Genomic DNA, 13399 nt, shown 5'->3' on the forward strand with positions numbered 1-13399 from the left:
ACGTATTCCAAAACAGAAAGAAGTTAATAACGAGGAAAAGCGACAAAAACATCGACAGCTCATGCCCGCGGGACCGCTGCGGCAGGTCTCGTGCTCGAGAGACGGCCGGCGAACAATAACACCTGCCTCATCGGGATACCGCTGGCGGATGGTGGAAACACGAGGAAGAAAGCGAGAAGCAGCAGCACGCGGAGGCGACGACCAAGCAGAGCGATGACAGAGGAAGAAACAGTTGCTCCTGGATCAGACGGGTCGAATGCGATGCTGCTTTCTATACACGGAATCTATGAAGGGTCTACACACACACAGTCTACGGGACGCCCCACGCGAGGCCGGCTGAACAAGCTGCTCCTGCTGGCACGAGCTCTACCCAGAAAAAGACCTGGGCCCCGGCTCGGGCGAGAACTCCAGGCGCCAGGCAAAAACAAAAACGGCTCCCCTTCCCACTTGTCTCCCAAACGCTCTTGAAAAACCAGGACTGGGGAAAGAGTGAGAGAGCACTTGGACGCCAGCAGCGCCTCCACTCGGAGAGCACCGACTACTGGGCGAGAGCCGCTTGGGAGCAGCCAGAAGCGGCAAACAGGCGTGCCAAAAGGGTACACTCGCGAACTTGAGCAGCGAACGGATTCAGGAACGCGGAGAGGAGGCCATGCGGCCCACTGCATTGCAAAGACACACCTCGACATAGACGCGAAAGCAATGAAGCAAATTCAAGCAATACTATGGTTGTCGACAGATTCGGAGCTATAGAGTTTCCGCCAACTGGGAAAACGTCTCAAGATCTGGCGTTCTTTAAACGAAGCGGAAAATAGCGACACAGTCCGTAACAGCCGCTTATTATCGGGCTAAACGAGCTGCATTCAGCCTCTCCTGCAAAACAATGATCATTTACACGACGAATTGACAGGGCAGATAGAAGGAGAACGCCGCAGCGAACGCGGTTCTGGAAAAGACAATCAAATAATATTTCCAAAGGAAAAGAGGGTCTGGCCAAGAAGTTAGTCATAGCCAAGCGGGAGCTAAATCAGGCAAATTCGTGATTTATAAGCATTTTATGAAGCGTGCTGTATTCCATCCAGAGTCATTGAGCGTAACAATATCCGAGTTTTTTTCTCTTTTGCACCGATACAGTCGAAAACTAGGCAACTAATCTCTCAGTCTCTTATTTGGCGCAACAAGACACGTTGCGCATTCGTTTTAGTGTGCTAACATTGGCCAGAAACAGCTCAATGCAAGAGCAGCGGCAATGCAGTCCTCCGAATACAGACGGCCGGAGGCTCTGCAATAGTGTTCCTGTGTATGCTAAACAGGCACCTATACTCTACTGTGGCACGCAGCGCCCCCTCAATGCGATAAGCTGACGATGCCGTCAGCAGCTGCACCCGACGGAAGGGCAGCAAGCGGCGGCAAAGGGCTGCGAGGAAAAACAAGCCTCGGGCTCTCCTCTGCCCAAAATAGCGCCCGCTGTCCGGGAGGCAGCGTGGTCGAAGAGAGCCTTCGAGAGAGCGTCACCTCTTGGGCGACGCGATTCCGCTGCTTCTCTGCCTACTGAGTGTTCTGTCGCATGCGCGGGCCTGGCATCCGACACAAAGTAGTTGCATACACTGGTATACGCGTGATAGTCGCAAACATTATGATGGTAATACTTGCGAGGGTACCCACACTCCGCCCCACACCACTCAAAACGCTCCACTACGGCGTCTTTCATAGCCACACCGTACGCACTGCAGGGAAGCCCCTGACGCAGAATATCGCGCGCGAAAAGGAGGCTGTGCCACCGATGCAGTCTTGCTGTTCTGAACTTTTTCAAATGCCCATCTATAAAATGCCTCCTTCCTGTATGTGCATATGTGTGTGTGTGTACACATATATATATATATATATATATATATATATATATATATATATATATATATATATATATATATATATATATATATATATCATCATCATCATCATCAGCCTGATTATACCCACTGCAGGGCGAAGGCCTCTCCCATATCTCTCCACTTAGCCCGGTTCTGTGCTAGCTGCATCCACTTGACCCCTGCGAACTTCTTAATCTCATCCGCCCACCTAACTTTCTGTCGCCCCCTGCTACGCTTTCCTTCCCTTGGAATCCAGTTTGTTACCCTCAGCGACCATCGGTTATCCTCTCTTCGCACTACATGTCCTGCCCATGTCCATTTCTTCTTCTTAATTTCCACTAGAATGTCGTTAACTTGAGTTATTTCTCTGACCCACTCTGCACGCTTTCTATCTCTTAATGTTACCCCTACCATTTTTCGTTCCATAGCCCTCTGGGTTGTCCTCAACTTAAGTTGAACTCTCTTGGTTAGCCTCCACGTTTCAGCCCCATAGGTGAGTGCAGGCAAGATGCAACTGTTGTATACTTTCCTCTTGAGCGATACCGGTAAGCTGCTAGTCATAATCTGCGAGTGCTTGCCAAAAGCGCTCCATCCCAATCTTATTCTTGTTATTTCCTATATATATATATATATATATATATATATATATATATATATATATATATATATATATATATATATATATATATATATATATATATATATATATACCTGTTTAGACTGGAGCCCCCGTTCTCCAAGTTAATCGGCATCTACTAGGACAACACTTTCCTCACCCTGTCCGACTCTGAGAGCGCAGTGTAGCAGGCCAGAGCAGTCAGCCTCACGCCCACCGCTATGCAATTATTCTCTCCCCAGTTGGCTGATTCGCTCAGTTACTGAGCGCCATATTTTCCCAATGCTCAGTTCAAAAGAGTGCAGACGATCGGACTTATGGGCCCACGGGCCACAACACTCGATTCAATCGACCTAAATGCATTCACTTAGCAAACAACGTTATTTACCGACGGAAGAACAAAAATTAAAGAGCACTGCAGAACCTGCATTGAAATAACGCGAAAGCACGGATGCTACTGTTGGTTGCTTAATTCAATTCTTGTTTACCCATTTTAGTCTTTGGTGCTTTCAAATTGCGCGCCAATCCCTTCCTATGCCCTTTTTCAGCTTGACTTCAGGTTGCGTAAAGTCCCATCTTTGACGTCATCTTAACTGACTGATTTAATTCATTATTTTAGTATTTGATACATTCAAATGTGGCGCCAAGCCATTGGCTAATGAGACCAATTTTCGCCTTTGCTTTTACATTTTTATCCTTTAATTAATTACCTAATTACGTTATTGACCTGGTTATTTTTTCACACATTACGTCGCCCTCTATCGACTGACATCACTCATTAACCTCTACAACTTCTCAATTGCTCACAACTGCTGCGGACACGATTTTGCCTTTAATTAATTACCTAATTAACTTATCACCCTAATTATTTTTTCGGACACATTACGTTACCCTTTATCGACTGACACCCCTCATGAACCTCTACCACTTCTCAATTACAACTGCTGCAATCAACTTTTACATTTTTATTAATTAAATAATTACCTTATTGGCCTAATTTCGGCAACAGGATTACGTCACACTATCGACTGACACCACCTCTACCACTTCAATTACTCACAACTGCTGCGGACACGATTCTGCCTTTAATTAATTACCGAATTAACTTATCACCCTAATTATTTTTTCGGACACATTACGTTACCCTTTATCGACTGACACCCCTCATGAACCTCTACCACTTCTCAATTACAACTGCTGCGGACAACTTTTACATTTTTATTAATTAAATAATTACCTTATTGGCCTAATTTCGGCAACAGGATTACGTCACACTATCGACTGACACCACCTCTACCACTTCAATTACTCACAACTGCTGCGGACACGATTTTGCTGACGCGGTCTAGGGACGCGGACAGAAATCTGAACATTGCGAGGTAATGCTTCTGCATTATAATATCCGGATAGATTTAGGACCATCCCCCTGCTTGTTGTTTGCATGTCTGCTTGATGATGATGATGGATTTTAATGGCGCAAGGGCGACTCAGGCCAAAGAGCGCCAAACTCAAGGTTAATGGTGCACTCAAGTTTATATGATGGAATAGTTGTGATTTTTCATGAAGGGATAAAAAACTGGTGTATAGGGCCTAAAAATGTATTCGCTCTGTAATATCGCTAAAAACAATGGTGTATAGGGCCTAAAATTCATTTGTGATATATAATGGATGCGCAATGTATAAGTAGATGTATTAAAAGATCTCATCCGTCCTCTCAAGGAGGAGCGGGCTGAGACCCACGTCGATAAAAAATTTCATGTAAAAAGCCTACTTGTGATAAAAATTTAAGCACCTGTTTTAAAGGAAACATTGGGTTGTCGCCAATAAAAATGGATGGGTGTGCAGGTATTTGATGAGTGAACAAGGAGGGAAAATGACGTCTTCTTTCTGGTTCCAGTTGTGCACATATGATTAAAACATGTATGACAGTGAGTCGATCACCACATCTCGAGCAGTGTGGTGCAGGAGAGTTGGTTAAAAGATATGTATGGGTTATGTATGTGTGGCCAATTCTCAGCCTGCACAGGGCTACTTCTTTAAATCTGTGTTGTTTTTCTGTGGTGTACCTGCCTATTTTTGCCTTTATTGTGTGTAGTTTATTTTCTGATGCTGCGTCCCATTCCTCTTGCCATTGTTGTCGAATCATGTTTTTTATGTATGGTTTGAGGTCATGATAAGTTATCTTATCAATGTCTGTGTCATTTCTAAGGGCAGCTGAAGCAGCTAGCCTATCAGCTGCCTCATTACCAGGTATACAGCGGTGGCCTGGCACCCAACACAGTGTAATTTTAATTTCTTGTTCATGGGCAAACATAAGGGTGTTATAAAGAGAGTTCAGTACTGGGTTCTTATTTTGCCATTTCCAAAAGGATAGGGACTTTAAAACACTGAGGGAGTCTGTGTAGATGATCGACGTCTGTATTTTATTTTCTATAATGTGTCTCACAGCTAAAAGGATACCATTGCATTCAGCGGTAAATATACTAGTATTTCTGTTCAGGGTTTTTGACTGTGAAAACTGTGGTCCATGTGCTGCACAGGAGACTTGAGCAGACTTCGAAGCATCTGTGTAATATTCATCACAAGTGTACTTCTCCTGAAGTGACATGAAATGCTGCTGTATGGCAATAGGGGATGCATGTTTGCCCACTTCAAGAAACGACAGGTCGCAATTAACACCGTGCATTTCCCAAGGAGCAATTAGGTCTTTTATGGAAGTTGTATGAAGACTGGTAACCGAAACATTCAGGTATTCAATGTGCGTGGCAACTCTGATTGGATATGGTGGTGTTAGAGATGGTTTTTTTGAGAAAAGTGCTGTGCCAGTTTTGTCAAGCAGGAGCCGACGACATGGATGGTCCAGTTGGCATAGTACCTTCATAGCATAAGTTAGAGAAGTAAATTGTCTCCTTCGTTGCAGTGACCATCGGTTCGCCTCGACATAGAGGCTAGCAATTGGGCTAGTTCGGAAAGCGCCTGTAGCGAGGCGAAGGCCGAGGTGGTGCACGGGATCGAGCAATTTTAGCGCAGAGGATGATGCTGACCCATAAACCATCGAGCAATAGTCAATGCGTGATAGAACTACACTATTCAGAAGGTTCAGAAGGCAGTCGCGGTCTGTGCCCCATGACCGGTGAGAGAGAATTTTTAGCAAATTCATCGCTTTGAGACACTTCAGTCGCAACTGTTTTATGTGGGGAATGAAGGAAAGTTTTTCGTCAACAACTACGCCAAGAAATTTATGTTCTTTTTTAAAGGCAAGGCTCTGGCCATTCAGTGTAATGTTGGGGTCAGGCCTGATGCCACGCTGCTTAGAGAAAAGTACACAAACACTCTTTCCAGAGTTAAATTTAAACCCATTGTCATCAGCCCACCTGGACAATTTGTTTACACCTAGCTGAATTTGTCGTTCACAGATGGCCAAGTTGCAAGATTTGAAGCTTATCTGGACGTCATCAACATATACAGAACAAGAAATAGTTTTTGGCAGCACGCTTTTTAAAGAGTTCATTTTGACTACAAAAAGTGTGCAACTGAGAACACCACCTTGAGGGACACCATTTTCTTGAATGTACTGCTTTGAATACGCATTGCCAACACGAACTTTGAAGGTCCGTTCAGACAAGTAACTTCGAATTGTGCTCAACATGTTTCCTGTGATGCCAAGAGAGAAGAGGTCGCGGATGATACCATAGCGCCAAGTGGTATCATATGCTTTTTCAAGATCGAAAAAGACAGATAAACAATGTTGTTTATGTGCAAAAGCATCCCTTGCATAAGACTCAAAGGCAATGAGCTGATCAGCTGTTGATCGCCCAGCTCTAAAACCAGCTTGGTTTTGATAAAGAAGACCATTGTATTCAAGGAAATGGAGAAGGCGACGATTTACCATTTTCTCAAAAAGCTTGCAAAGACAGCTGGTTAGTGCGATAGGCCGATAACTAGCAGCAAGTGTGGGTTCTTTTCCTGGTTTTAATATTGGGATGATGATCGCTTCCTTCCATGCTTTAGGAAAGCGTCCTGTGGCCCATACTTTATTATACAGGTAGAGTAGGGTTTCAACAGTGTTCACATGCAGATGCCTGAGCATTCCATATGTGATCCTGTCAGGACCTGGAGCTGTGTTACCACATGTGTCTAGTGCAATCTTCAGCTCCTGCATGGTGAATGGGCTATTGTATCTTCCTGAGGATGGCCTTTTATCATGTATGTGCTTCCTCTCCTCTCTTGCCTTGTGCCGCAAAAAGGAATCTGTATAGTGTGCTGAGCTGAATATGTATTCAAAGTGTTGCCCTAGTGTGTCTGCTTGATGTTCAAGAGAGTCACCACTGGTGCTGACAAGGGGCGTTGGGACTGTGCTATATCCTTTAAGTGCTCTTATCCTGTTGTGAACTTTGTGTGCGTCAGAATAGGAGTTCACTGAAGACAGGAATGATGACCAGCTTTCTCGCTTGGAGATGCGTCGAATACGCCTGCCATTTGCCTTTGCACGCTTAAAGGCTATTAGGTTTTCGGCTGTGGGGTATCGGCGTAGTTTCGACCATGCCCTGTTTTGAGTTTCACGAGCAGTCTTACATTCTGCATTCCACCAGGGTCTTCGTTTATTTCGTGGCTTACTTGACGTCTGTGGAATGTATTTTTCTGCTGCCTCTATGATGTGCAGCGTGATTAAGCGTTGAGTTTCATCAACGCCTAAGTCAGTAACTGATGAACTGGCCAATGATGACTGTTCCCTGAACATCTTCCAGTTGGCTGCATTTTCTTTGAATTTTCTGGGATTCGACACATTTTCATTTCCGTTCCCAGTATATTTTATTAAGATCGGAAAATGGTCACTTCCGTATAGATTGTTAATGACAGTCCACTCTGTAGCTGCCAGGAACATCGAGGAGCCAATGGCTAGGTCTATGGATGTGTAAGAGTTATAAGCTATATTGTAGTAAGTTGGCTGTTTCGTGTTTAGTAAGCATGATCCCGAGGACAATAAGAATTTTTCGATTAGAACACCTCGGGAGTCCGTTCTTGTACATCCCCATAATGGGTGGTGAGCATTAAAGTCTCCGACCAGCAATCAAGGTTCCGGAAGTTGATTAATCAATTTTTCAAAACTTTCGCTACTCAGCTTATAAGTTGGAGCAATATACAGGGAACATACGGTTGTTATTTTGCCATAAACTAAGCTTCTGATTGCCACTGCCTCTAAGTCTGTGTTGAGTGAGATGTTTCGAGAGGGGATTGATTTTTGTGTTACAATGGCAACGCCACCAGAGGAGTGAGAGCTGCCTTGCCTGTCGTTCCTGAATACATTATATTGCTTAAGGAAATTTGAGTCTGCTGGTTTTAAATGGGTTTCTTGCAGACAAAGTATGTTTGGCTGATAGTCCGCAAGAATTTCATATATATCATCTAAATTTTTAAAGAGTCCTCGGCAGTTCCAATAAATGAGGAGCGCCATAATTAAAAGTTATTTAAGGGACAAGTTTAAATTTAGGTTTGTAGGTCCTTGGGACCTGTTATTGGGACTTTTCCCTTTCTTTTTCGCTCCAGTGAGCTTTGCCGCCTAGGCAGCTGGGGTGAAGAAGTTGTGTCCATCGCATCTTCAGATGCGGTGGACGACTGTGCAGAAAGCACAGGATTGTCAGTTTTAGGCCTCGACTCATGGGTCGAGGCCTTTGGGCCGGCTGACCTGGGGGTCCGCGCAGCCAGCTTTGCGGGTGGTGGTGGAGTAGCGCTAGCTGACTCCACCGAGGGCGCAGGTGGCGCTGCCCTGGAAGAACTGTGTGCTTCCTGGGCAGGTGCCAACGACCGCTGTGATGCCGCGCCCTGCTGCGTCACAACGGAGTATTGTGGCTTTTGAGGAAGAGAAAGCCGCTTTCGTGCCTCTCCGTAAGATATGTTTTCGGTGACTTTCAGTGTAATTATTTCTTTTTCTTTTTTCCAGTATGGGCATGAGCGTGAATAAGCTGGGTGGTTACCTTCACAGTTTGAGCAGAGAAGCAGCTGTTCTTCGCAGTTGTCTGTAGGGTGTTCGTGCGAGGCACACTTTGCACATGTGAGTTGGCCACGGCAACTCTGAGAGCCATGGCCATATTTCTGACATTTGAAGCAGCGGCGTGGGTTAGGGATGTAGGGCCTCAGTTTTATCTTTGTGTAGCCTACTTCGACTGATTCTGGGAGAGTGCTTGCAGCAAAGGTGAGTACAATGTGCTTTGTTTCTATCTCTTTGTTATCTCGTCTGATCTTTATCCGGTAAACATCTGTGACATTTTGTTCCTTCAGGCCTTCAAGAAGTTCTTGTTCACTGACGTACCTAAGGTCATCATCAGAGATGACTCCTCGGGCAGTGTTTAGTGATCGGTGCGGGCTAATCTGTACCGGTATTTCTCCAAATGATTCGACTGCACTTAGCTTCTGATACTGATGGTTGTATATTAATTCTAGTAGCAGGTCACCGTTTCCAAGTTTCTTTATCTTATAGCCCTGGCCAATGGCCTCAGTCAACGTTCGAGAAACAACAAATGGGGACACAAGTCGTGCAGTGATTTCCTCGTGGTCACTGTGGACCACGTGGAAACGAGGAAAGTTGTTTATGTTCTTTGAGAAGAACATGGTGGTCTCGGTGCGCCCCCTTTTAGAAGGAGGACGATCGGGGTTAAGGTGTTTAGATGCCATAAAAAGTGTATTTTTCGGCTGCAGTGCCAGCCACCCACCATGGAGCCCAACGAGGGGACGGGACAGAAATTGTCTATTCCTGCCCACGCCAGCTGTACACCGCAACTATAACCCAATATGGCGTAACTCAGGGTAGCTAGCCACACAAGGTTAACCCTCGCCGCCTGGAAGTAGGAAGAAATGAAGAAGGTAAGAGAGGACAGGACAGTTCTAAGAAAGAAAATAGGAAAGTGAAAGATGGAGGGGAGAACAGGAAAAGGCGACTGCCGATTTCCCCCGGGTGGGTCAGCCCGGAGGTGCCGTCTATGGGAAGCGTGGGCCAAAGTGGTGTGTTGCCTCCGCCGAGGGGCCTTAAAGGTCCAAACACTCGGCATCGGCTCAACCACCAGGATCCCCTTTTCCCCAGACACGACGATGCCACGCACGGCTAAGCGTGGGTGCTCGGGGTCCGTGGTGTCGCACAAAACACACAAACACCTGCTTTAACAGGTGCCCCCTGCGGGGTGCATGTCTGCTTCTACGGAGCAAAGAAAGTATATCGAAGAAAGGTCCTGAGTACCGCACTGAACACTCACAGTGGTGCTATGATATGGAGAACTGCATCGAATTTGAAACTAATATTGAGGTGCGCATGTTTGGAAGTGGTCAACGCCGATTTTAACGTACCGCCTTTTTTTTTTTTTTTTTCAAACAACCCCTCGTATGGAACGCACCATGGGGAAACATCCATTGTTAATAAAAAACACGGTTGTTTTATTAAGAACTGATGCTTAGCAACTCGCCCAACAAAGTATCTTGGTGCACCATGGGGAACCGTCTTGAGCCCAATCCCTTATTTCGTAACTGATTCGAACATTTAGGGCACGTGTCAAGTAACCCCAAGCATTTACAAGTCGTCTTGCGCGAAATCATCACCTCTAGACAAGCGAATCTTTTGTATCACTTCCCATAGCATGCACCCCGTAATCATCGAAGTGATCGCTCACCGTGTTCGCATCTGTTTATGCTCCAATACCTACAGCCAGTTCCTTCGCTTGGCACGTACCATGGAGTAGGAACGAAACTAGGCATCCAATGTATACCGTGTACCTAAGGAGTTGAAAGGCAGCTGCGCTCAAGCTGCTGTCAAGACGCCGCTGTTTGCCGAATGTCGACACTTATCGCAAAATTCAAGGCCGCAGAGACCGACACATCACTTAAGATACGAACCGATAACGACACAGAACCATCCGCACCCTCACGAGGCTCTCCGAGGAGAGACTTACGCAATGTTTATTCTTTTGTCACGTGAGAAGCCGGGTGCAACTCTAGAGGCTAGAGATAGGCCCGCATGCATTCTGGGTCGACCGCGGTAGACGTAAAAAGCTGGAAAGGATCCAGGACCCGATGGCAGCAGCGCCCGAGGGAAGCCAGCGATCACGACCGGAGTCGTGACAATGCTCGCCCTGACTTCCGACATCACTCCACCACACCCTTCACTTATACGCGGGGAAGGCGCCGGAGCCACAACGGGCACGCCTTGTGGCGGCAGGGCGCGGCCCCGGGGCGCGGGCCCGAGCTGGTTCGGCGACCCGAAAGTGATCGATTGCCCGGAAGAGGCGGCAACCCGGCTGCGCAGCTCTCTTCGGGACACCGGGACTGAGACAGACAGGTGCACCGCGACACACACGCACACACACACACATACGCGCAACGGGCCGTCTGCTTTCCTCTGATTCTTTGCTTCTTCCTCTCTAAAGTCATGCAGGCTCAACTGATGCCGCAGGACCTCACGCTGACAGGATACGGGCTAAACTATACCGCTAGAAGCACGGGGATACGCTGGTTAGGGTGCTGTCCCTCGGTTAGTTCGCCCTCTGTAAGATGTGACTGACAAGCGGCACACAATTGACAAGCAAAACGTTTACAGGGCTGCACGACAATCACGCAGAAAATGTGAAACGTGCGGCTTTAGCCCAACACGCAATGCCAAGCAGGACGAAAAAAAAAAAAAGTAGAGCGGAACAAATACCAATGCTTCTACATTCAAGGTACACTATCAATGCTAGGTGCGCGAAAATAAAACAAAAAGGACAGGCCTTATCGCGTTCACTTTTTCTTCGAGCGTCTTTTCCGCGTCTTTTCAGACAACTGAATTTTTTTTTAAACACGTACAGCGAGTCACGTGAGTGCTCAAAACAATAACCTCCATTGCCATGCCGCAATACGCAACCGTGGCCGACTCAACGCAACGTCAATGCCAAGGTGCCAGTTAATCTGCGCCCCATCACATGTCGGTCGCTCCAAAGGTATCGAGCAATAATAAATACACTACGATCACTGACCTAATTAAGAATACCGACGCAGCCGCACTACGCGGCCGCTCGATAAATACCACAGACTACACATGCGATCAAATATGTCTTTCCTCGACGAGCCGTTATGAAGCAGCTTAACACTCCTAATGGTTGCAATACCGCAGAAAACCGCTCCTATTCCTGGATCAACCCCAGCAGCGACGCAGGAAACAGGAAGAGAAGGCGAGGGAGGCAGGTGACAAGGCACGGCGCCCGCTGTCAGGCGCGGCCCGCTCGACTTCGCTAACGGAATTCGCCCCGCCGGCGCCGTGCAGTGCAGAGCCATACTTTGAGATCCTCCTCTTCCGCGAGAGTCACCATTTCCACGCCGAAAAAAAAAAAATAAAATAGAAATAATAAATAAATAAAAACAAAGACAAAGGCACGAAACGAATATGCGAGACAGAGAATAGCGCGCGGAAACTTTTGTGTCACGTTTTCTACGAGCTCTGTAAACACATGCACCGAAGCAACAAGACAAGCATGTTTTGAAATTAGGTAATCAGTTAACAATGCCGGTGTTGTCGTTTAAAACGGTGGAATGCCAGCTTGGCAAAAACGTTATAAACAACGGAGTCATTGCCAAAGTCTCTCTCCACCAGGCGCAGTCGGAGATCCGTTTTTCCTATAAGCATCTCATCCCGGAGAAGCTAGGCGCGTAACCAGGTCTGGGAAAAAAATGGCTGAGGCTTAGCTTGGTTAAGCCTAGTCAGATGCGAAGCATATTGATTGCTAAACTCGGCTTTCCATGGTTACACTTGGCTAAAATTTTCTTTCCTTGGTTACACGTGCTTTTACATGGTTTAAACTTGGAATGCACAATGTTTTCCCATCGCATAAAACTAGGTAATAGCATGACTCGTTCATCTCTAGTCCGCACGGCGTGCAACCGCAGCCGACGGCGCGAGCCGGTCCCCCGTCTCTCCTCTGTCGTGACGTCAGCGTATCACGTGGTGTGACGTCACCACACCACGTGGTCCGCGCGGCGTGCAACCGCAGCCGACGGCGCAAGCCGGTCCCCCGTCTCTCTGTCGTGACGTCAGCGTATCACGTGGTGTGACGTCACCATACCACGTGGTCCGCACGGCGTGCAACCGCAGCCGACGGCGCGAACTGGACCCCCGTCTCTCCTGTCGTGACGTCAGCGTATCACGTGGTGTGACGTAGCATTCCACATTCTTTGCACGGCGTGTAACCGTCACGAAGGGCTGTGGTTTACCTCTAGCAATATGCTTCCCATAAAAACATTGTACCGATTGACAGCTTGAAAAGAAAGATGAAGTCGGGAGGCCGCCATGGCGCCCAATCAATATCTAAAGCAATATCACAAATCGTTCGCACCAGATAAGTAGACAGAGCGAAAACGGATAAACGGAGACAGGAACAAAATACTGCCGTCCTAAGTGCGCTCCTTAGAAGATCTACCTAAAGCCCAAAGAGCAGAGCTGCGCTATACTTTCCCCCAAGGGAAAATATTATCAGCCCAAGGGAAAAAAAAGGCGAATTAAAGGCGCGATGGAAGCCTCAGCGTGCGGCCTGCGCGCAACCTCCGACCCCGGAGAGAGGCGAGCCTCGAGGAGCCACTCCTTGGCCACGCGCATATTTTCGTTCCTTCCACGACTTCCCAGGACAACCGACGACCAGAAAAGAGCCACATGCACTGAGTGTGCGACGAATGCAATTTATCTCGAGCTCAGCGACACCGGAGAGTAGCAGGCCGACGAGGCAGCCAAATAAAACTGCGCCGCGCAGCCCATCCGCTTCAAATGCCCAAAACAGGTAAGACAGACGCGCGTAGACACAGGCGCGCACGCGCACACACAGCGGGTCAAAACGCAGGGTCAACTCGGGCCGACGAGGGAGGAGTTCCGCCTTCACGCGGATCACGCACGGGGCTGGCGGCAGCT

The 13399-nt window shown here is 47.3% G+C and overlaps 1 protein-coding gene across 1 annotated transcript in view; it reads right to left on the bottom strand.

Annotated features, from left to right (window-relative positions):
* Positions 1–13399, bottom strand: part of LOC146199185 (serine/threonine-protein kinase 17A-like) — a 232938-nt gene that overhangs the window by 176008 nt on the left and 43531 nt on the right. The gene's annotated exons all lie outside the window — the stretch shown is intronic.

This window comes from Amblyomma maculatum, chromosome 2 (genome assembly GCF_055883805.1).
Source record: "Amblyomma maculatum isolate TAMU_Amacu chromosome 2, ASM5588380v1, whole genome shotgun sequence".
NCBI classification, from domain to species: Eukaryota; Metazoa; Arthropoda; class Arachnida; order Ixodida; family Ixodidae; genus Amblyomma; species Amblyomma maculatum.